Source organism: Microcebus murinus, chromosome 15 (genome assembly GCF_040939455.1).
Source record: "Microcebus murinus isolate Inina chromosome 15, M.murinus_Inina_mat1.0, whole genome shotgun sequence".
Taxonomy (NCBI): Eukaryota; Metazoa; Chordata; class Mammalia; order Primates; family Cheirogaleidae; genus Microcebus; species Microcebus murinus.
This window is the reverse complement of record NC_134118.1, coordinates 45,099,434-45,122,324: the sequence shown is the minus strand read 5'-3', so window position 1 is coordinate 45,122,324 and position 22,891 is coordinate 45,099,434. Positions and strand designations below refer to the sequence as shown.

General features: G+C 37.6%; 1 protein-coding gene across 2 annotated transcripts in view; it reads left to right on the top strand.

Moving 5' to 3' along the window:
• The first annotated feature begins 5,409 nt into the window (after positions 1 to 5,409).
• The window catches only part of IL15 (interleukin 15), a 76,007-nt gene continuing 58,525 nt past the window's right edge, over positions 5,410 to 22,891 (top strand). The window contains exon 1 of one of the 2 annotated variants that reach the window (XM_012783821.3): positions 5,410 to 5,534. The gene's annotated coding sequence lies outside the window, so the exon portion shown is untranslated. Of the gene's footprint in view, positions 5,535 to 5,892; positions 6,024 to 22,891 lie in introns of those variants that run through there. The other variant, XM_012783820.3, reaches the window with a different exon arrangement.

Below are 22,891 nucleotides of genomic sequence, written 5' to 3'. Positions count from 1 at the left end.
CAGAACAAAAACTTAAAAACATGCTAGAGTTAAAAGGCATACAAGTCTCAATAAATAAATAAATCATCATAAAGAAGTACTATAATATGATTCTATTGTATTATTAGAGAATATTTTATTTTTCTACAGAGGACAAGAAAACCATGGAATAGATTAAGCTCCTATGAATTGTTAATCCTAGATAGTAAGTAAGCTAGTAGCTTTGAAATATGGGCAAAAATCATAGAAGGCATGTTAAAAATAGGTAATGCATAAGTTCGTGGCTTATGAAGCATTGACAAAATTCTTAAGATGCATTAAAAAGATGATAAATTAGTAACCTGAATGACATGTTAAACATATATTAAATGAAATATATACCAGGACAAAGATATTACTTATAGATAGAAAGGGGTAGTCATAGTTATGATCATGCCTTTCTTAGCAGACCTTTTTAGATATCATCTTTAAGTTCACCATTCATTGATGACATTCAATATGGTCCTATTCTAACCTCATATTTTCTGTGTCCCTGAAATGTAGATAAAATCCATAGTGGTTGAGGATGTTAATTGGAAACATACAGCTTTACTCCTGTATCTCTCTGATAGAGTAAGTCTGTGTTCTGGCCCTGCATAACTTCCATCTATGCATTTCATCTTTATCCAAACCTCAACTTTGGTCCTCATCACCGCAGCATCAGCAAAGAAAGTTGATGTGGCAAAAACAGGGAGAGATAGGAAGGGAAACAGGTGTGTTATATGAACATTATCATCCAAGATTTGGGTGGTGAGATCCTTTCACATGCTTGTATCCTATCCTGTGTGTTGACTTGACACCCCATCTCTTTTCTTTTGCTTCTTATTAAGTTGATTTAATAAGCCATGTTATATGACCACCTTAATTTGGTCTGTAAACATTTCTGTTCTAAAACTTCTATGATAGTAATCAAAGGCTACCATCTCATCAAGGCAATTTCTCACACATAGTTACCATAATAACAAAACCAATGATATTTAAACCAATGATTAGAGCCATCTATTGGTACAGTTGATATATTTCAGAGTGCTTCTGAAAACTAATTTTGATAAATATTTTGAAGAAACGTTTAGTTAAAAATCCAATAAAAAGTGATCATAGGAGTAAATACACATATAAACCACAGAATAAAGTTATGTAAATTATCAAAGCATTTCATGATTTGTGCAGAGTTTTCATATACATGTGTGTCGTAATGTACATATGGACATACATTAGGACATATGTGTCCTAATGTACATATATATGTATACATACACACATATATGCAAGTTTGTAGATTTTGATACTAGCAAGAATTTAAAACCATGAAATGTCACTTAAAATTATTTTTGACCAAGATAAATTCAACAAACATTTATTGAGGACCTACTATTTGCTAGCCATAGAGTCAAAATCAATACCAGTTTAATTTTGACTATTGACATAGACATGTTATTGGTTTACAGACTTAAGTTATCACATGTTGTAAAAATGCACAAGTTTTAATCACAGAACTAATTCAAGAAAGTGTATTTGCCATGTGTCAGCAAGTATATGTGAAGAAAAGTATTATTATAAAACCCCTTTTTACAATTTGTCATTGAAATAAATGCTGACAAAATCCTTTCATATTGTATACATTTATAATATACTCTCAGATTATAAATCTCAGTAAGGTTATTAAAGATTTCTTTGAACTAGATTTTCATTGACAAGGTCAACCTTAAAAGACTGTTAAGGAGTTAGTATTATTAGCACATGAACTCACCTCTTGGTTTTGTGTAAAGCCCTTCCGCCCCCTACTAAGTCCCAATGTACTTAAGATTACAAGCAATTTTAAACATATTAAAAATTAAGTACATTATCACTGTTCTTAATTCATCTCCAGCTTGAAACTAGGTTTCCTTTCTGCTTCTTTGCCATCATTGACACTTCAGTTCTAAAAACAGCCATCCTCCCTACTGGGAACCAGTCAGAATCTATCGGCTACTAGTTCTGCTATGCCAAACCTGCAGCAATGCTCTGCCAGCCTTTTGTCAGTCACTTTATTCAAATAACCCATGTTTGTAGCGGTGCTGCCATGCCCATGGCAGTTTCATTACAAAAATGCAGGAAAATCAGGAAGCAGAAATCTAAGCAGACTGATGAGTTTCCTCCCTGGTGGTAGCTAAAATTACCCGGAAGCAAACAAAATTGGACTGAGAGATATTGCCAATGACTTCTTCCCTCATAAACTCTTGTTTAAGAAGCAGTGGAGTGTGGTTGCCAATTTAGAGGCAGCAAAGGGTGGGGGTGTGTATTCAAGCCAGACTATCTGACTTCAAATCCTTGATGGGCCAATCAATTGCCATGTGACCTTAGGCAACCTCTCCGGCCCTCAGTTTTGGAGACAATAATAGCTCATATCTCATAGCATTGCTGTGCGGTTTCAATAAGTTAACATTCATGCTTGTTAGCACAGCATTAGGGACACATTATAGAGAAGTTAATAGCTAATATTACTGCACTTCTTATGAAGCAGCAACTTGAGAAGCTTTTGAAAACTTAAGTAATCTTTAAGAGCAAGAGTATTCCTCTATTGTCAGGGCCACCAAAGCAAACAAGTAAAACAAGGTGAACTGCAACTTTGAGGTAAAGCTGCATGTCAGGCACATTTTACCCAAAATGGAAATTTCAGGGGTCTCTTGTGGGCCACATTTTCCAAAGACCAGAGTATCAACTTGTTCTTGGCCAGGGGTTTAATCTTAGGCAAACCACAAATAAGGCCATAATCATGCACTTTGAACCCTGAATCAGCTGAGCTAACTTTTAACTTCTTCCATGTTGTCTCAAAAGCCATAGAAAACATGTATTAGAAATTCATTTTAAAGATAAATAACTGCCCAATTGGCAAACATTGTCTTTGGAAAAATCATACAATAAAATTTAATTAAACTGTAATTTTATTGTTTATTCTTTGAATTCAAGGAGATTATTATTGTGGGTACTTCTGTGAGGTTTAGTTAATTTTTACTTCTTCCCACATTGTAATTGTATTAGTTATCTTGAGGCAGTTTAAAATTATTTCATCAATCTTGGTCTTTGCTTTTAATTTATGCGGTAGAATTTACTTGTTCAATGTTGTGAGTAATTTTCAATATCTTGCCAAACAGCCTGTGGCAACTAGAAATTCAAGTTGCATATATTAGACTTTCGTGTTTGAGTGCAATGCAACAAAAACAAATGCTGCAACTTCATTGAACTGTGGCACTCATAACTAAGCTCAAAATACTTTTTAAAATCTACATTTAAGAAAACAAATGTGACCTACATATTTGGGAGGCAAGTAGTAGAGCAAAGCACATTTTATGGCTATAATAATTTTCAGTTTCACTTTATTGTTATGTTATTCTATCTTCCTAATCTGGCTAAATACTTTATATATCACTCAGCCGATCTTATTCTAGAATTTATTATATAGAAGCTCAGGCAATAGTTGTAGACTAATTTTATTACAGTTATGTACTCAGATTGTACTTTAAAGCTCAGCCTATGCAGAAAGTTCCCATCAGTCTCATGGAGTGTTGTGAAAACCCTCCAGTAGCTCAAACCATTCTTGATGGTCACAATCTGTTAAAGGTATGCTGTCAGACACTGCTGTCCTTCAGGCTGGGGACAGCTAACAAGATCTAAGGCCCGTAGGCTAGTGGGCACCTGCTGTGAGTAGCTTTCTGTGGAGAAGCAGTATCTGAGATGTGATGGTAAGTCCTCTGGCAGTAGCATTATCTGGCTCTGCTAGGTGGTGGAGTGTGGCCCATGAGGCATCTTGTTGTCTGGACATCTGCTTGGGCCACCAGTTGCAGAGCACACAGCATCCATGAGAGGCCTGAAGGAGGTGCTAGAGAAGTTCACCATTGCAGGAAGCTCTGCAGCAGTCCAAATTAAGGCTGGGGTGGAGGGTACAAGGTCTCATTCATCCCTCATCTGTATCTTCACACATATGCATACTTCATCCTTCCAGCGTACTTCATCTTTCCGTGGCTGCCGTGTCCTTGCAGTGGTCTACAATCCAGCTTCGGGCTCGCTGTCACAATGCATGGCCGTTCTGCAAATCAGAGCTTCAACATATGGCTATGAAAAAGTCCAACTGGGCTTAAAATGCATTGCCATTAGCACAAGAAAATACAACATTATATTGTCATGGACAGAAAAGAATAATTACTTTGTATTTTTAAATACAATTTCCAACTATGGTGAAATTCTGAATGGTTTCAAAAAACTTTCTACAGTTTTACATTTTACTTATTTTGATGGAGACTAGAATTTAAAGTGATTATCATCAAAAAGTCCATCACTAAATATTTCAGATATAATACTTGATATAAAAAAGTTCAGTGAATGTTAAACTTTCATAAAAATATGAAGTGATTTTTATGTGGAACTTTATGTACATTTAAATTGAATAATTTCTAATATTTTTCCTATTTTGACTTTTATCATATTTATGTAATACAAAGAAACCATAGTTAAATTTTAAACTAAGTCAAACCACTAAGCTCCAGGGAGCCTTATCATTTTCTCTGTGCCTGACTCTGAGACGTTTTGGGAAGCACCAACCACGAGGGATTTTTAGTGATTTGCACGTGTGTGCAAAGTTTTCTAAAGTGCTTTCAAAACTGCACACGAGGACTTGGCTGGTGACTGGGTGCCATGCAGATCACTCAGCCTCAAAAAATTCAGTCCCTTCCTCCAACTTTAAAATCTTACAACTACAACACCTCATGGTTCCATCAAATGCGGACCATGTGTAATGTTTTACACTGGCCTACACACGAGGCTGGACAAGTGATTTCCAGACAGGCTTATTCCTGCAAGTTTACTTTCCTTGCCAACAGCCTTGCACAAATCGGTCACTCTGGTGTCTTCAACCGTTTTCTCTAGTAAAAGTGCGCTTCCTTATTCCAGCCTGTGCCGCTGGCCAATGGGGCTGGTGTGGAGTAGCCGCCTATCCGGGTCCTGACACCTTTTTCCTTTTCCTCTGGTCCTCTGAGCGACTTGGAGGACCGCCCTCTGCGCCTGGACCTTCAGGCTTTGCTGCGGAAGCCCCCTAGTCGGTCCCAGACTGTGGGTGCGGTCCGCGCGGACAATCTCCTTGTGCCTTCTCTGCAGGTGCCCAGAGCAGGAAGCCGGTGGCCGGTGTCCCCGTAAGGCAGGGCCGGTGCTCCTCGACGTCCTCCCGCTCGCTTCCAGGTTCTGCGCCCTAGAGCCAGGCAGAGACGGAAACATGCCAAGCTCCAGGGGAGCGGTGGCACCTGGGGCAGTTTTCCAGGAGCCCGCAGCCGTCCCGCCCCTCCCCCAGCCTCCGCCGGAGGTGTTTATCTTCGCCTCTGCTCCAGGCTCTTTCTCTTTCACTTTTCTTTTCGCTGGGGGCTGGGACTCCCCGGGTGGAGGGCTCCCGGGAGAATCCCAGTTGACTCACTCGCTGCCTTCCAAGTCCGACGCCCGCAAAGGAACCGGGCTGCCGACCCCCACCCTGCAGCCAGGGCTCCATGGAGGTACAGAGCTTTGCTTCTCCGCTTTGGAAGGGGAGGTGGTGGTGCTAGAAAGGGAGACAGAATTTTCCCCGAAAGCCTACGCCCCGACCCCACCCAGCTACGGCGGCGCTACCCTCGGGTGTCCCCCGACCGGCCGTCGCTCCACCCTCTCCTGGGAAACATTTGACTGCGACTTCAATTTTTGGTTTTTCCCCTAATGACCCTTTATTTCTCCCGTGAGTTCTCCTCGCCATCCTCCTGCTTCCGGAGGAGCGCAGATCGCACATCCCTTTGCCCCCCGCGCGCGGCTCCCCAGTCGCGCCGCGCTCTTTCGCGGTTGCTGGCGGGTGGCGAGCGAAAGGAGGCGCCCGGCACTGCGCGCTCCGCTCGGAGGGCCACCGACCTGCGTCTGGCTGCCCCCGCCGAGCTGCCGGTTTCTGGGAAGACAAAATCCAGCAGCCCCGAGCGCTGAGTTCTGCACCTAATCGAGCTCAAAAAGGTCACAAAAAGGTACCGCAGATCCCCGCTTCCTACCTGCCCCTCCCAAAGTCCCGGCCGGCCGACCGACCGGTGCGTCTGTGTGTTCGCGCGCGTCTGTCTTTCCTTTGATGGGGCAAGTCTTCTTGTAGGAAGAGAAGTTTGCTCGAATGGTCACTGCTTGCAGTCAGGCCTGGGTCTAGCATTAGTTCCAACTCTGCATAAGCCACTCATCCCTTAGAAAAGCAGAAGTGTATCTGAAATGCCAGAACAACATGAAAGGAATGCCGATGAATTGGACTGAAATAAAATTCTCTTTCAAGGTGGCTTTAAGTGGAAATCTAGCTACTTTTTCCCCAGTGTTATTGAGACTGCCTGTTGCAAGAGTATACAATTAATTTGAATGTAATTTATGTAATTGCATGCATTTGAAATTATGTTAGCTTCAAAAGTATGTGTAAACGAAGGTAATTCTGAAATGATGCTTATAACAGGTTCTTAAATGGATGAGTCAGAAGTTTCAAAACTGGAAATAAAGTGATTGTCACTAGCTCTTTTCCATTATATATTTTAAAACTACTTTTTAATGTTACAACACTCACAACGGCCACTACTTGTAAGAGACTGTCATTCTTATCTTGTCAGTATGGTGAAAGAAGCCTTCTTGACTTAATTGAGTTCTTGCGCTAATATTACAGAATAAACAGAAATGATCACTGCATCCTGCCACGTAGAGGCCACAAGGTTTCTGAACCATTCTGCTGAAAGCTCGAGAAATAATGCATGCTGAATTTTAAATTGTTGTTTTCTTAACAAACAGTGTAGTGGGCATGGTAGATGAAGGCAGGGGGTATAAAGGAAGGAACATAAAGATATATAAAGGGAAGGACTGAAGATAAAGCAAGAGCTATTTTCCATGTAAAAAGTGAAGGATTTGGGGGGAGGGGGGGAAATGGGCATTTATTGAAACCTTAAAATCTGTACCCCCATAATATGCCAAAATAAAAAAAAATTAAAAAAAAAAGTGAAGGAAACGCTAAACTTCTGCTTGAAGTGTCAGAAAGTTCTTAAGGTTGGTTATGATTGTGTCTTAATGTTGTGCTTATGTTTCTCGGTTTTCTCTGAAAGTTTTAGTCAGATTCAGAAGGGCCTCTGGTGTAGGATCATCTGCTCTTCAACAGTGACAGAGAGTGGTCAGGTTGGTCACTGGTCAGGAACTTGTGATAGGCAGGGTGTTCCCATACTTTTCTTTTTACTGTTTTTCTGTTGATTTGAAGTGACGACTCTAGAACCTGATTTGAAGCTGTAGTTCTGGTTGGAATTTTCCTGCAGATTACTGGTGCGTTGAATAATATGAAGTGTTTTGTTTTAATCTGTGCAATTAATATAATAAATGTCATCAGCTATATTGCAGGACACAATGTTTGTCGATGAAATATATGTTTATATACTTTGGGGGGATAGAGAAAAACAATGTTTTAAAGTTTATTGAATATTGAAGACTTTAACCCTTAATAGTTTCTCCATCTCAGATTTGCTGCCTCTGATGGAGTTCAGGAAATCTGTAAAAGGAACCCTGAAATGCTATACATATGTGGATTTTTCTGAGGAAGATATCAATGACTCCAATCAGCTTTTTAAATGGGTCTCTGACCCAAAACAATTTTAAAACTTAGAAGACTGTCCTTTTTTTCTCATCTCCCCTGGAGTTACTGCGAAGTTTTGTTTGTTCTATAACCATTCTTTGGAAGTTTAATTAATGATAATACAGAGAGTATTGTCATCAGACCCACAACTTGAATTATGAGAAATAACATGAATGATAGTTAACACTATTGAGTTCTTATTATGTACCAGACATTGTTCTAAGTATACATGAAAAAAATCATCATATTAAACTTATGTGGTAGGGACCATATTTTATAGCTGAGGAAATTGAAATATAGAGTATATCTTTCCCAAGTTCATGTAGGTAAGAAGTGGAAGAGTTGGAACTCCAACCCAGACAGGTATAAGATTGCTAGTATTTATGAAGGATGATATTATTTTCATAAAAAGTATTTCCTGCAATTTGACAGTGATAATCACTATTTCTTTTAGAAGCTGTGTTATAATGATGTTATAAGGATCTTGGTTTTAAAGTAATGTTTGTATGGTAGTTGTATAATTGATATTATTAATTATATTTAAAGATTATCTTTATAATCAAATAATATCATATGAGTATATATTAAAATATGTGTTTGGTTCTTTGGAGAAATTTCTTTTATGGTCCTTGAATGAAATATTTGTCTAATTTGTATCAGTTTCTGCTGATGGAACTTGACAAATAGTAGACAAATGTGCATTAATCTATGTCGCTGGCTATCTGTCTATTCATCCATCCAAGTAGAAGGCTAGGCTTCATGGAGAGATTAGAGCAGAAGACTTTCCCATAATATCACAACTGGAGGTGGTGTAGTTAACTATTTGGGAAATAGGAGTAGCTAAAGAGTTTTGACAGAGAGACTAAAGTACAAAGTATTGTTATTAAAAGCGTCATTCTAGTAGGAACCTCATGTGAATTTTAAAGTTACAAAAAGGAAGCCTCTGTGATGTTTCAGGCACCAAACTGGCATTTTATGACCTCATTGAATTGTAATAACCCTCTATTTTTATTCTTACTTTACAAAAGGAAGAAAGGAAGGAAAGAAAGAAAGGAAAAAAAGAAAAGAAAAAAGCTAATTGGATGAGGACACAGCTAGTAAAACACTTCATTGAGATTTATCTTGATTCCAAACTTAATGCTCATTATTTGAATATATGCTTTCTCTTCTAGCAAAAGTCAGGTGTTCAGTATAATGAAAAATAAAATGCCCATATCTTCACCTTCAAATAGATGTTGGCCATTATTGGGGTAATTTAATGCTATTTATTACTTTGCCGTATGTCAAAGAACATTCTCCCTTTTTTTAAAGTTGTTTAGTGTGAGAATCAGAAATAGGAAATAAGAGGATCTTTGATCTCAATTCAGTTCAAAAATATTATTTGTACACATTTTACATCTGGAGGCAGGCTATTTGTATGCATATATTTTATAGTGTTTTATCCCACATCTGGGGCAGAGAACTCTATATAGACCACGTAAAATGGACAAAAAAAAAAAAAAAAGTCTGAATGCAAATGCAATACATAGTTGATTCTTCTCCAAATGATTCTTCCACATGCTGACAGGATGCACACAAGATCAGGAAAATGACAAATTATTTTGTCAAATGAAGGAATTGAAACTGAAAATCGTCCTAGAAGAGGAAGATAGGATGGTTGTAAGGTCGATGGGGGAGAAGCTCTACTTATCATTGTAACATGCAAAAAGAGTGTCTTAGATTCCTTATGTCACCGAATTATAAATCTCCTTGCTGGATATTTTGCTCATGTACCTCTTAATTGCAATTTGAGAAACAAAGTTTCTTGTACACTGTTAGCAGTGAGCTCTAAAATTTTCAAATAATTATTCCTTAATTGAATATCTCACAGAGATTTTGTAATATATTTTCCAATTTCTTCGCTCTCTTTACTCATCTGGAATAAAAATAAGTATGCAAGTTGAAATTTAAGTTTTAATTAAAGGATTTTGTTGTTAAAAATTATTCTTGGTTATTTTATTTTAAATATTATCAGTATTAATACTGATATTATGTATAATATGTATCAATATACATATAGAAAATATTATTAATATTAATCAAAAGAACTCATTAACTTTCGGTAAGTAATTCTTAGGCATAAAGCTAAAATTATATTGGAAATAGATATCATAGAAGTGGATATGGTAGATATCAATGCTTTGATTAAAGAAGATTCCTCTTATATCAGCTTTTCAAATTGCCCCTTTATTTGGCACCCTGGCAAGGCAAGGTACACGATAAGATTCTGGATAGGGAGAAATAAGCTTTTCTTTTCTGAAACGGGAGAAGGGTAGTTATGAAAGGGGAAGTGAGAAAGGAAACTTACTGCAAATCTTCTTGCCTTGGGCATGTATCAGGCATCTCACTTATTAAAAGAGGTTCCTGTGGGGGGAAAGGGGTGGGAAAGGCAACACACATAACCTAAACGTTTGTACCACCATAATATGCTGAAATTAAAAAAAAAAAGAAGTTCCTAACGAAGCAGTAGATTTTGAAATTGGTTCTTTTAGAACTCTTAGCAACCCTGCATCCCTTGGAAAGTTATAGGGTACACCAGAGATGCAGGATCTTTTCAACCTTATCCCTTCAGCTCTCCCCTTGGCTTACCATGGCTTACTGTGCTTAAAGCAAAGTAGAGGTGTGGGATCAGAGCAGTAAAGAATCTAGTCTGGCTGCTGTCTAGGCATCCCACTGGGCAGTAGTGGGAAATAGATTCTAATGGGGCTTGGATAGCCTCTGCAGCCTAATCTGGTCTTCGAGTGGCAGCTCCAGTCACACTGCCTCTGCGTTCCAGACACACTTGCCCATTCCTTGTCCTTCCTTGTCAGCCTTCATGGTCCTGCTCAAAATGCCGACGCTTTATAGCCTTTGCTATCTGCATCTCCTGGCCAGGCAGAATTATTTTCTCCCTTACATGAATTCATTTGGTTCCATTTGCATTCTCCTGTAATTTTAGCTTTTATGTCTGTAAATTCATTTTGTCGTATTTCTGACTTTACACTTGCATTTTGAGTGAAGGCAAGACAGTGTGTGCCACGTGCCTAGCACAGGGCTGGTCACGTAGTGGGTTCGTATTGACTTCAGGGAGAGGCAATCATATCACTCAAAAATTTGACAGCGAAGTAGATAGGAGACATAAACAATGTAGCAAAAACAACATTGGCATGATGTAATAAAAACAGTGTTTTAGGAAAATTAGTTTGGGTGGGATTTATGGAAGAAAAGATGAATGAGATATAAGGCATCCAGCTAGAAATCCATCACAGTTAATTCAGAAATGTAGTTTCATTCCCATTATCTGCTCAAGGACAGAGCTTTAGTAATTCTTGTTTTCTCTCCATCAACATTGTTTTTCTTTGTCCCTAATATTTCTGATGTCTTTCTGATCACCATGTAGCCATGTTAAAATTTCTCCCATTAAAAAAAAAAAAGCCTCTTGTTTTTCTCTTCATGTTTCCTTTCACTTATACCTGGTTTTTCTGCCCACATTTTTACAGAAAAAATTTCAGTGTTAACTATATTCTCTGTCTCCAATTTCTGTCTCTGCATTTTCTCTCAAACTAGCCAGACTGTCATCTCTGCTTTTCCACTAGAAGTGCACCTGTGAAAGGTACCAAGAACCTCCATGTTGCTAAATCCAGTGGTTAGTGCTCAGTTCTCTTCCTATGTACTCTTGCAACAAGACCTGAAAATTCTTCACTTGGCTTCCAAACCACACCCTTTTCCTTATTTTCATTTGACCTCACCAGAAGCAATTTCAGTCTCTTTGGCTGGTTCCTCACTTCCCTAACTTCTAAAATATAAAAAAGTCTGGGGGCTCAGTTGTCAGGTGGCTTTTTTCTATGTATTAAATGTACTTACTCCCTTGTGATCTCACCTAGTCTTATGGCTTTTAATGCCTTCATATACTGATGATTCATATATTTATATCTCCAGCTATGACCTCTCCCCTGGACTCCAAGCTTGTTCAGTAGTCTTTTCAGTATCTCTGATTAGATGAGATACTCACTGGATTGCTGACATTACTCCCATAGCTGCTTCTCCACAGTCTTTCCCCATCTTACTTGATGGGGAAGTAAGCATGGAAAACTGGAAAAGCAAGCATGAGAATAAATTTTATTTTCCAACTTAGCAAGTCCGGAGTTGAACTGTTTCCTCTAAATCCTGCTTGAATAATTCTTTAGTTATCTTTCTTTTTCTGTGCTTAATTGTAGGCAGCTAAACAAAATTATTAATAATTATTCCATCTCATTGCAGGCAATAGATGTTACCAATTCTATTCTTTTAGTGCATGGATAATCAAGTACGCAATCTTGGAATTGTCTCTTTTTCTCATGCCCCACATTTAATCTGCCACCCAATCATTTGGCTATCTATGCCCTCAAAATATACCCACATCTGACCTTCACTAACAGTGTCCTTGTTTCTCTCCAGGTGTTTACTCACCACCTGGTCTCATAGCTGTTTGGGGGTAAGTTATTCATAAATATATAATGAGGTACCCCCAAACTTAGTAGTGTAAAATAAGAACCATTCTTTATTTTTTTTTTTCACCTAAATTCAAGCCGCTATCATGTCTCCCAGTGCTATCACAGAGTTGCTGCTACACTTGCCCCTGCCATCTCCGCTCCAGGCTGTTCTCAACACAGCAGCCACGATGTTTCAGTTATCTGTTCCTGCATTAAAAAGATTGACAACCACAAAACAAGAGCAAATCAAAACAACATGCCAAAAGTCAGTGGCTTAAAAAAAACAGTAATTTGTTATTTATCATGATGCTGCAATCTGGACTGTATTCTGCTGGTTGACTCCTCTTAGGAGGATGTTGGGGAGGTAACATTCAAAAAGGCTTCTTCCTTCACATGTCTAGACCCTCAGCAAGGATAACTGGAAAGCTAACTGCTGGCCAGGCATATACTATGTGGCCCCTCCGCTTGGCTACCTTGTGCTTCTTCAACATCATGTTGGTCTCAGATAGTTGTACTTACATAGTGATCGACTTCTAAGACCCCCCATAGCTTATCTCATTATGGCATCAAGCTCAGATTTAAAGTCTCTAAGTTCGATCTCAAGATGTGGATTGGATTTCTCTGGTGCAGTTTTCTTGAGTGGAGAGACCTGTGAACCAAAAAGACAGTTTATCTGCCACCTTCTCCTTGCCCCAGCATACAATGGTAAGACAAAGATAGGACCATTGTGATAGAAAATACCATTTAAAAGTGAGAAAACAGAAGCCCTATAATAATCATTAGTCCATAGTGATTCTAAATACAGCCAGGCATATGGCCCCAGTTCTCCTTGCTCTACAAGCAAGAAGTGTTCCTGATTAAGGCTCAGATTTTTTCCCTAGGAATGGTTCTCTGTGGTGTTTAACTTCACCTTTTGGATTTTGGGCCCGTCCTCTGATTTTTCCTTTTCTATCAGAAATAATTGATCAATAATAATTGGTAATTGTTATTCTTTGCAGTTGAGAAACATGCTTCCTGCTGTTAGAGAGTTAATGATCTAGAGACTTTTTGTGTACTCTCTTTTGTTTAATTGTTGGTGTTTTTTTTCTTTTTAAGTTCAGTTTTCTTTAAAACCTTGGGGGCTTCCTATGAATTTTGTTGAGGTTCACTCTCCTGTTAGATAAAAGACATACGCACAAAACTCTTGAAAGAGGTTTCTCTTCACTTTGTAAGTCAGGGTGCTGTAGAAGGGCTTAAGGATTTTTAGAAACCCCTTTGACTAGTTGACAAGGTCTATAAAGTCTTTCAGTCTTTAAAGTCTTTCAGAGGTCTTAATGAAGGGTCATTCACCTATACACTTGATTTGATCTTTAACCTGAGACAACATGGTATTAGACCCTGGATTTGATCTTTGCCCCCTGGATTTGGTCTTTGCCCTAAAACTACTTACTTCTTTCAGAATCTTTTGCTGGCTGGAAAAGCAAGCATGAGAATAAATTTTATTTTCCAATTTAGCAAGTCTGGAGTTGAACTATTTCTTCTAAATCCTGCTTGAATAATTCTTTAGTTATCTTTCTCTTTCTGTGCTTAATTGTAGGCAGCTAAATTCAACTATTAATAATTATCACTTCCATCTCATTGCAGGCAATAGTGTTACCAAACATATAACATGAGTTACCCTCTCTCCAGCTTCCAATAGCATTTTATCGCTGCCTTCACTAACAGTGTCCTGGCCTCTCTCCAGTAAGTCCTTAGGAGTGTTGGGCTGAAGATTGAGTTAGCTATTGGTACAAGAGATTTTGGGTTGTGAGCTAACAAATAAAGCATTATTGATTAAAACAAATAGTCAGAATATTTCCCCAGGCGTCAAATGTATAAATAAAAGGTTTGGGGTCACCTAAGATGACCAAAGGGACTGTCAACTAAGCTAGCCACCCTAAAAGAAGAGAAGTGTTCAGGAAGGCCTTCAAGAAAGTGGCGGCCAGCTCCTGGATCTTCAAAAGAGAATGGTAGGCTTTTCACACCTCCCATCCTGGTTTGCCTGTCATACTTACTCTGCTTATTACTCCCTTGCGGGATTTTATATCCCATATACGTTTATTTTCACATATTCATCTTTCAAGAGTTACTTCCTTTATGACATTTTCTTGGGAAAATCGAACTTTAATCCCCTCTCTCCACCTGACAGATTCTTCTTTGGTAATTTATGCAATATTTTATCATATTGACTTGTGCTCATATTGACTCTCCCCTCTATAAATGATAAAGGTGGTAGGTGACAAGAATTGTGATGGCGTAGTTGGAAGGACTGAAGTTCTGGAAAAACTGTATTCTCATGTGCCTTGAACCTTGCCTGCCACATGGTCGACCTATAATAATGTCAAAGTTGTTGTCGGTGATTCATTCTAATGTGTTGCTGAGGGGTCAAGGAAGATAAGATTCTAAGAAAAGAGGTTGGACTCAATCTGATTCAAAGTAAGTTACCGGCAATGACATGGCTTTTGGGAAACTATCCCCAGCATTTTCCCTATTGCCAGGGTCAGAAAGGGAAATAAAATTTCCTGATAATATGTGAATGGTTTCATTTCTGGGTTCTCAGTCCTCTTCTAAAGGTCTATATCCCTGTTCTTGTGCCCATCCCATTCTGTTTTAGTTACTATACCCTTGTAGTAAAGCTTGAATTCTGGTAGACTGATACCTCCCAGTTTGTTCTTTTTGTTTAAGATTGCTTTGGTTATACAAGGTCTTCTCTGGTTCCATACAAAGCATAGAATCATTTTTTTCTAGATCTGTAAAGAATGATGATGGTACTTTGATAAAGATTGCACTAATTTTGTAGATCACTTTGGGTAGTATGGACATTTTAACAATGTTGATTCTGCCAATCCATGAGCAAGGTAGATTTTTCCATCTGTTTACATCTTCTACAGTTCCTTTTCTTAATGTTTTGTAGTTCTCCCTAAATATATCTCTCACCTCTTTCATTAAATATATTCTTATATATTTAATTTTCTTTGAGGTTATTATAAATTCATTAAATATATTCTTATATATTTAATTTTCTTTGAGGCTATTATAAATGGTGCTGCGTTTTTTATTTGATTTTTGGCTTGACTGTTATTGGCGTATATTGAATGCCTCTGATTTGTGTGCATTGATTTTGTATCCTAAGATTTTACTGAATTCACTTATCAATTCCAGGAGTCTCTTGGTTGAATCCTTGGAGTTTTCTAGATATAATATTATATCATAGTCAAAGAGTGAGAGTTTGAGCTCTTCTGCTCCCATTTGGATGCCCTTAATTCTCCTCTCTTGTCTAATTGCTCTAGCAAGGACTTCCAGCACTGTGTTGAATAGAAGTGGAGATAGTGGGGCAACCTTGTCAGATTCCAGTTCTAGGTGGGAATGGTTTTAATTTTTCCCCATTCAGTATGATATTGGCTATGGGTTTATCATACATGAACTTTATAATTTTAAGGCATATCCCATCTATGCCTATTTTGTTAAGCATTTTTATCTTAAAGCTGTGCTGGACTTTGTCAAATGCTTGTTCTGCATTTATTGAGAGAATCATATAGTCTTTGTTCTTGCTTCTATTTATGTGGTGTATTGCATTTATAGATTTCCGTATATTGAACCAACATTTCATCTCTGGGATAAAGCCCACCTGATCATGGGAAATTATTTTTTTGATATGTTGTTGAATTCGATTGGCTAAAATTTGTTGAGGATTTTTGCATCTATATTTTTGAGAGATATTGGTCTGTAGTTTTCCTTTTTTGTTGTATCCTTTCCTGGCTTTGGTATCAAGGTGATTCTGGCTTTGTAGAATGAATTGGGGAGGATACCATCTTTCTTAATGTTGTCGTTTAATTTCTGTTGTATAGGTATGAGTTCTTCTTTGTTATGTTTGGCAAAATTTGAGAGTGAACCCATCTGGCCCGGGACTTTTCCTTTTTGGAAGGTTTTTAATTGCTGCTCCAATTTCTGTTCCTGATATTGATCTGTTCAGGATTCTATTTCCTCCTGGTTGAGCTTAGGGAGGTTGTATATTTTTAGGAATTTGTCCATTTCCTCCACATTATGTAGTTTCGGGGCATACCGGTCTTTATAGTACTCAAAGATAATGTTTTGTATTTCCATAGTATCTGTTGTGACCTCTCCTTTTTCATTTCTAATTGAGTTAAGCAGACAAAAATATACACTGGGGAAAAGAATCTCTTTTCAATGAATTTTGCTGGAAAAACTGGATAACTACATGCTGAAGATTGAAACTGGATCCCAATCTCTCATCTAGCACCTCTTGTATTTTCCTGGATAGAACCTGAGCCCATCCTCCAAAGTGAAGTATCACAAGAATAGAAGAATAAGCACCACATGTACTCACCATCAAATTGGCACTAACTGATCAACACTAAGATGCTCACACAGTAATAATATTCATTAGGGATTGGGGGGATGGGGTGGGTAAACTCACAACTAATGGACATGGTGAGTATTGTATGGGGGAAGGGCATGCCTCCAATCCTGGCTTGGGTGAGGCAAAGTCATAACATGTAACCAAAGTGTTTGTACCCCCATAATATCCTGAAATTAAAAAAAAAATTTCCTGACGGTGCAATTTGGGCCAGGCTGAAAATAGAATATTTACATTGTTTATTAAGAGTATGAGTTTTTTAGAACTGAAAACAAATAGGCCTGTTTAATATTTTGTGCTGGTTTTATTAATATTAGGGGATAATTTTATAAATTGCAATGTAAATGCTTCAATTACTGAAAGGAAATGGAAACAAGGCACACTCTATTCTACAAATTCCTTCAAACAGAAATCCTTTCATTTTCTTAAATGTATTTGCTGAGTATTTTGAAAGTGGTTATTTCAATAGTACAACTAAGATGAGGGAAATTGTGTAAAAATAATATTGTTGACATTTAATTTATTTAGTGCCTGTTCTCCTGAGAATCCAAGAGCACAAACATGTAGTCCTAAAAACGTTATGCCATTTTAAAATTTGCAGTAACCCCAAATATCATATTTAAAAATTCTATATTTTGTATCTTTAGATTTTACCGTTGGAAAGCAGATCCTTGTGAAAGACCTTGAAAACTTGAGACATGTGTGTTTATTGATGGCTTATTTGACTTGATATTGAAGTATTTATCTTCTAAAACTTGACCTGTCTTAATTCAAGATTCATTACTCTAAACCACTGCAATTTATAAAGTATACCTTCCAGGCTAAGGTTCTAAATCCAAGTAGGCTAACAACAGACCATAAGTTCTCCTAAACAATGCAGATATTTATCAATCACGTTTCTCTGTACTTGGCTCTTTACCAAGTACTGTGAGGGATAAAAAGATGAAGCAGACATGGAATTTACTGTCTAGTGGAGCAATTAACATTTGTATATAAAGAGTGGAGTGTGCGGTATATTGAACTACTGCCTCTTCTCTAAACATAATATGCTTTCTTGCATAGCTAAACATTTGGATATGCTTCCTACATTGGGAATGCACTATTTTATCCAATATCTCTTCCTTATCCCTTTCTCCTAGCCCACTTACCAGGTCCAGAGGTCTCAGTTTGATGATGCTTTTTCTGGGAGTATTTCCCTAAACCTCCAGGATTGGGTTAGTTAGATATCTTTCCTTTTTAACTTTATTCAGTAAATATTTTAATAGTTAACATTTATCATCATCCATAGTGCCAAACACTCTAACTTGTTTAACCCGACGAAACTCATGAGGTACTTTCCTTCCTACTTTTCAGTAAACAGAAGCACCTAAAGGTGAGATGAAGGTCAAATAATAGAAAGTGCTAGAACTGGGGCTTGAACTCAGGTCTCTCCCTAGAGCCTGCAAGCTTCACATAGCGGGTACTACCTCACTGGTAATTAGTAAGTATAAACATTAAAAGATAGAAGATAAAATTACCATTATTCATAGATGAAAGCCATGCAAATTAACAAATTACTAAAACTAATGAGAGTTCAGCAAGGTTGCCAGACAGAAGATTAAAAAAATCAATAGCATTTTTCAATATTAAATAAAATATTAACTAACATTACACAACAATAAAATAAACAACACAACCTCCCCCAGCAGAAACACACTCACCACAGTGAAATACAGTTTGCTTGAGGATTGTTTGGATGGGTCATCATCAGAAAATGTATCAATATAATCTTAATCGTGCAGGAAAAGTTAATATCAAGTTCTGAGAATAGTAAGAATAGATGGGATCTTCCAAAATCAGATAAAGTACATCTAAGGAAAAATCTCTAGTAAACATCAAATTTAATATAAAACTTTGAAAAGCATTTCCTTTAATTTTGGGAGATGAAGAGAATGGCAGTGTCAGCACAACTATTCAATAGAGTACAGAAGACAAAGATGATAATAACAGCTCATTTTTATTGAGTATTTGCTATGAACCAAGCAGTACAAAAACAGAAGTGTGGTGGATTAACTATTGACGTAAAGGAAGTCGTGAAACTTCGATCTTCCACTCCTCCAAGGTAGAAGGGTGATTATTGAACTACAGTGAGCTAGGATGAAACACAGTTGTTCCAGAGAAGTTGTAGGTGGGTTATTTGACCCAGAAAGTAGCTATTTGGAAATTAGTAGAGTGGAGCAAATCATACCATAGTAGAATTTTGCTGGTGGTAGTGATGAGGTAGGATAATTAGAGCTAAGATGTGAAATGAAAAACAAAATCTACTAATAACTGCTCTTTAGATATAGTCAATACAAATGCAACTGCAAGCCCCAAACCTATTGTAATCCTATATTTGGGGAATAAAGTAGGCCCATTTAGAAATTGAAGTTAACATGTAGAAGCAGTGTAATGTGTATCATAAGCATTCTGCTCCTCATTAACCAAATGGACTCCTAGTGAAAAATTAAAATGGGAATCCAAAACACATTGTTAAACCCCGTTTCTACCCCTGTGTTTAAAATTGGACAATACCTTTAATTTCGCTTTTTTTCTCTTCTGAAAAATTAAGGTGGGCATACCAGAGAAATTACCTCAGATGTTAAATCTGGTGGCTCTGAGAACTATTGGATGGATTCGATCATATGCTGAGATAATCAACCTGTGGCTTTTGTAGTTGTTGTTACTTAGACAATGAAAGGGACTTTAGACAATTTAATCTCTTTATTTTAAAAATAAGATAACTAAGGCTTAGAGACAAAAAGTACCTCGTTGATTTCACATAGATGTCTAAAGACAGAACCAAGACTAGGACCTGAGTCTCTAGATTCCAGTTCATTCCATGGGTCTGGAAAGATTAGGGAAACTGTAGATTTCATCAAGGAGTCTTCAATCTCAGTATCACAGGAACAAGAGTTTTGGGAACTGCAATGTTTTAGTGATGAATAGATTGGAAAGGTGGTAGTCTGTATAGAGTATAGTAAAAGAATAGATGGTGAACACTCCCACCATTGTTTGTACCACACATCCAACAATTGAGATTCTATGTCTATAGAAATGAATGTTTGTGGTACCAACATATGGACATTTAATGCTAGGTGCCTAGAACTGTTTTATAACAGTTCTGTTTATATAGCAGTTCTTTTATAAAAACAGAACTGTTTTATATCTGAATGGAGATAAATTTCTCTGTTCTATTCTAACCTATATGATCTACATTCTATAAGAGTTTCCAATTTCCTTTGTTCTCACATGTTCGTCAAAGAATCTTCTTATTATTATTATGGTCATTTAAGTTAACAAGGCAGCCTTAGCTCTTTAGGGATCACTCTGGTGCAAAAAGCAAGTTTTACCCACTCTACCTCCTATACCCTTCCATGCCCCCTTCAAAAAAATAGAAAAGAAAAAGAAAAAGCCCTCAAAAGAAATCAGATATCTTAGACTACAAAAATGCAGCCATCTTGTGTGTTCTGTGACAAGTACAGCCAGCAGAAAGGGTTAAAATCTTAAAGACTGTGACAAATGTGTAATCCCACAGAAGGAATGGGGCACATCGAGTGTTCGATGATGTCTGTAAAGACCATTTTCTTTGCGCAAAGGCTGCGGAGCATAGGAGAAGTGATATAAAGCAGAAAAAATTAAAAGCAAAATCTAGAAAGAAGACAGGAATTGTCATCTCTTTATAGGAATGGTTTTGGTAACTACTATTTAAATAAAAATATTTAATGAGGCTAATGAAAGAAGAGGTAGAGTACTAAAACTGACAAAGTCCCCTATCTTGAGGACAACCCCTCTGTTAGCTCTGTCTCAGATAATTACAGCCATCCCTGGTGGAGAAGGAAGTGCTGGTGTTATAAAAGATAAACAAGTTCTGCTGTCCAACCCTGGGAGAAAAAGACGAGCAGCATATGGACTGCACTAGAGCTCAGGAGTCCAAACACTCTGCCAATTGCTAAACAAACTTTTTATTAATAGAGACAGCCTGCCTGTTTGTGGTTTTATAAGCACTACCGCTTTGTCACGCAGACTTGAGGAGTTTAGTTTACTTGTCAGGAAGGAGCCCAGCAAGCCGTGCTTTCGATACCAGACATTTGGGATGACTACAGCAAATGTGAGGCCACTGTGTTATCCAGTGCTCATGGTCAATCACTTGAGACATTCCTTACTAAACCAGGCATTTGCAATAAGAGATGCCAGGGGTCTAAAAGTGAGAATAATAAAAGATTATAATAACAGCCAGTTCTGGTGAAACTGTCTGGAAACAGGCTACTGAAGGATTGTGTGGTCTAAAATACAACTGTGTTTAGTAAAGGATCAGCTGTGCTTTAGATTTTTAAATTTAATTGTAGCTGTTACTCCTGAGGCTTGTGATAATCGCATCTCTTTGCTTCTGTAAGGGATTAGTGAGAAACAATAGAAATATTTGAATTCAGTTATTTGCCAGCGGGAGAGGCACTGTGTCATTAAGCTGTCGTTTTTCACTGATAGGCTATCATCAGCAGGTAATAAGAAATGCGCATTATTACAAATTGTCACACTGTGTCCCGTGCTATAACAGATGAGGTCTGTCCTCTGTGACAGCACTGAGTAGTCACGTAGAGATTGGTATCATCATGGCTGTTATCAATCACAACATACATTTTAATAGTTAAACAATTACCTATAGAGGCAGTCCTGGAAAATTGTTTAGCAATAATTGGCTGGCTTTCATGATGAAGAGTAATCTTTATCTAGCTGTTCTTACATAAATACCTGAAGAATTCAAAAGAAGAACATTTATTTTAAACACATACCTGGGAACTTTTTTGGGTTGTTTGGTTCATTTATCTTTTAACTGCAAGTGCTTGAAGTGTCAGAAAGCCATCAAAATAGCTTTTCCTATGTATTTTTAGAATTTAAAATGAAAATTTCTGTGGTACAAGAGTGGAACTAAAGAGGTCAAAACTGGCCATTACTACATTTATAATAGGCCTGTCTGGTTTTCTGTTGTTGAAAACCCGAAGAGAACAAGGGGGAATGGCTTGGCTTATGGAATGAATGGAAAATATTTCTTTATTCTTGAAGGGCTAAAGCTACAAGCATTCTTTCCCTTCTTTCGCTTTGCTTTCTCTTGCTATTATTCCTTTGTCCTTTTTCTTCCCTTCTCTCTCTTCCCCATCATAGTTTTTATGTCTTCAGAATGTAACTCAGATTTAAGAACAAATAAACCCTACCTTGACTACCAGCTTGTCTTTGCCCTTTCTGCTGTGCTTCATTTTGCCCTGCTCATGGCCAAGTTTGACAGCTTTCCTTTTTGTGCGAACTTTAAAATCATACCATGGGGTATGTCTTTCCAACTAGACTATGGCGATCGAAGTATAAAAAAAAAGTTTATTACTGGGCTTTGACCCCGTAAAGAGCTTCCACCAGGAAACGAATCAATCACATCACTAGCACATGTTTAGTTAACCTGACTTTTTTCTGATAGCAAGACTTTCCCGAGGAAGGAATTAGTATGGGCTTTTTTTAAATTACAAACTGGTACTTTAGCAGTACTGAACTAGACTGTAAGGATGTTAACGGACACTTTGCTTTTTGCCAGTCCTGAATGGACTAATTGTGAGGGATGAGATGACTGGTTCATGGCGAGGTGTTACATTCACGATGGTGATAATTGCTAATAAGAGCTAACATTTTTTGAGTGTTTCTGTGTCAAGACCTGTTCTATGCAGTTTTTATGAATGAGCTCACGTACATCTGTCAATTCCTCCTGTGAGGTAGGTATGACCATATTTCCCCATTCCACAGATGAAAAAAAAAATGAGGTCTTGAGAAATTAATTAACTTGCCTTAAATATTACTGTTAATAAGTGGGTAAGTCACATTTCAAATCCAGATCTGTCTAAACCCAAAGTCTATGCTATATCGAGATCGGTGCTGTCCAGTAGAACTTTCTGCAATGATGAAAATGTTCCTTATCTGCTATGTTCAATATAGTAGCCACTAACCAGGTGTGGCTTTTGAGCACTTGAAATGTGACTGGCTCAACTGAGGAAATTCATTTCTAGTTTTATTTTATTCTAATTAACTTACATTTGAATTTAAACAGCGACATGTGTTAAATTAGGGGCTGCTATATTTGACAGCTCTGCTGTGGGTACTTTTAAAATGTTGCTGACTAAAGGCCTTGGCCTATAGTTCTTAACAAGGAAAACTAGACCAGAAAAATATATTTATAGAGGGTGCTATTCTTTCTACATTTCTAGAGTTTTCCTGGCATTTAACAAAAGTAAAAGGCTACTTTAAATCTGCTACGCTATAGGAAGCAATAGGATTCAATATTTTTTAAAAAATAAATTATTTACTGTCTCC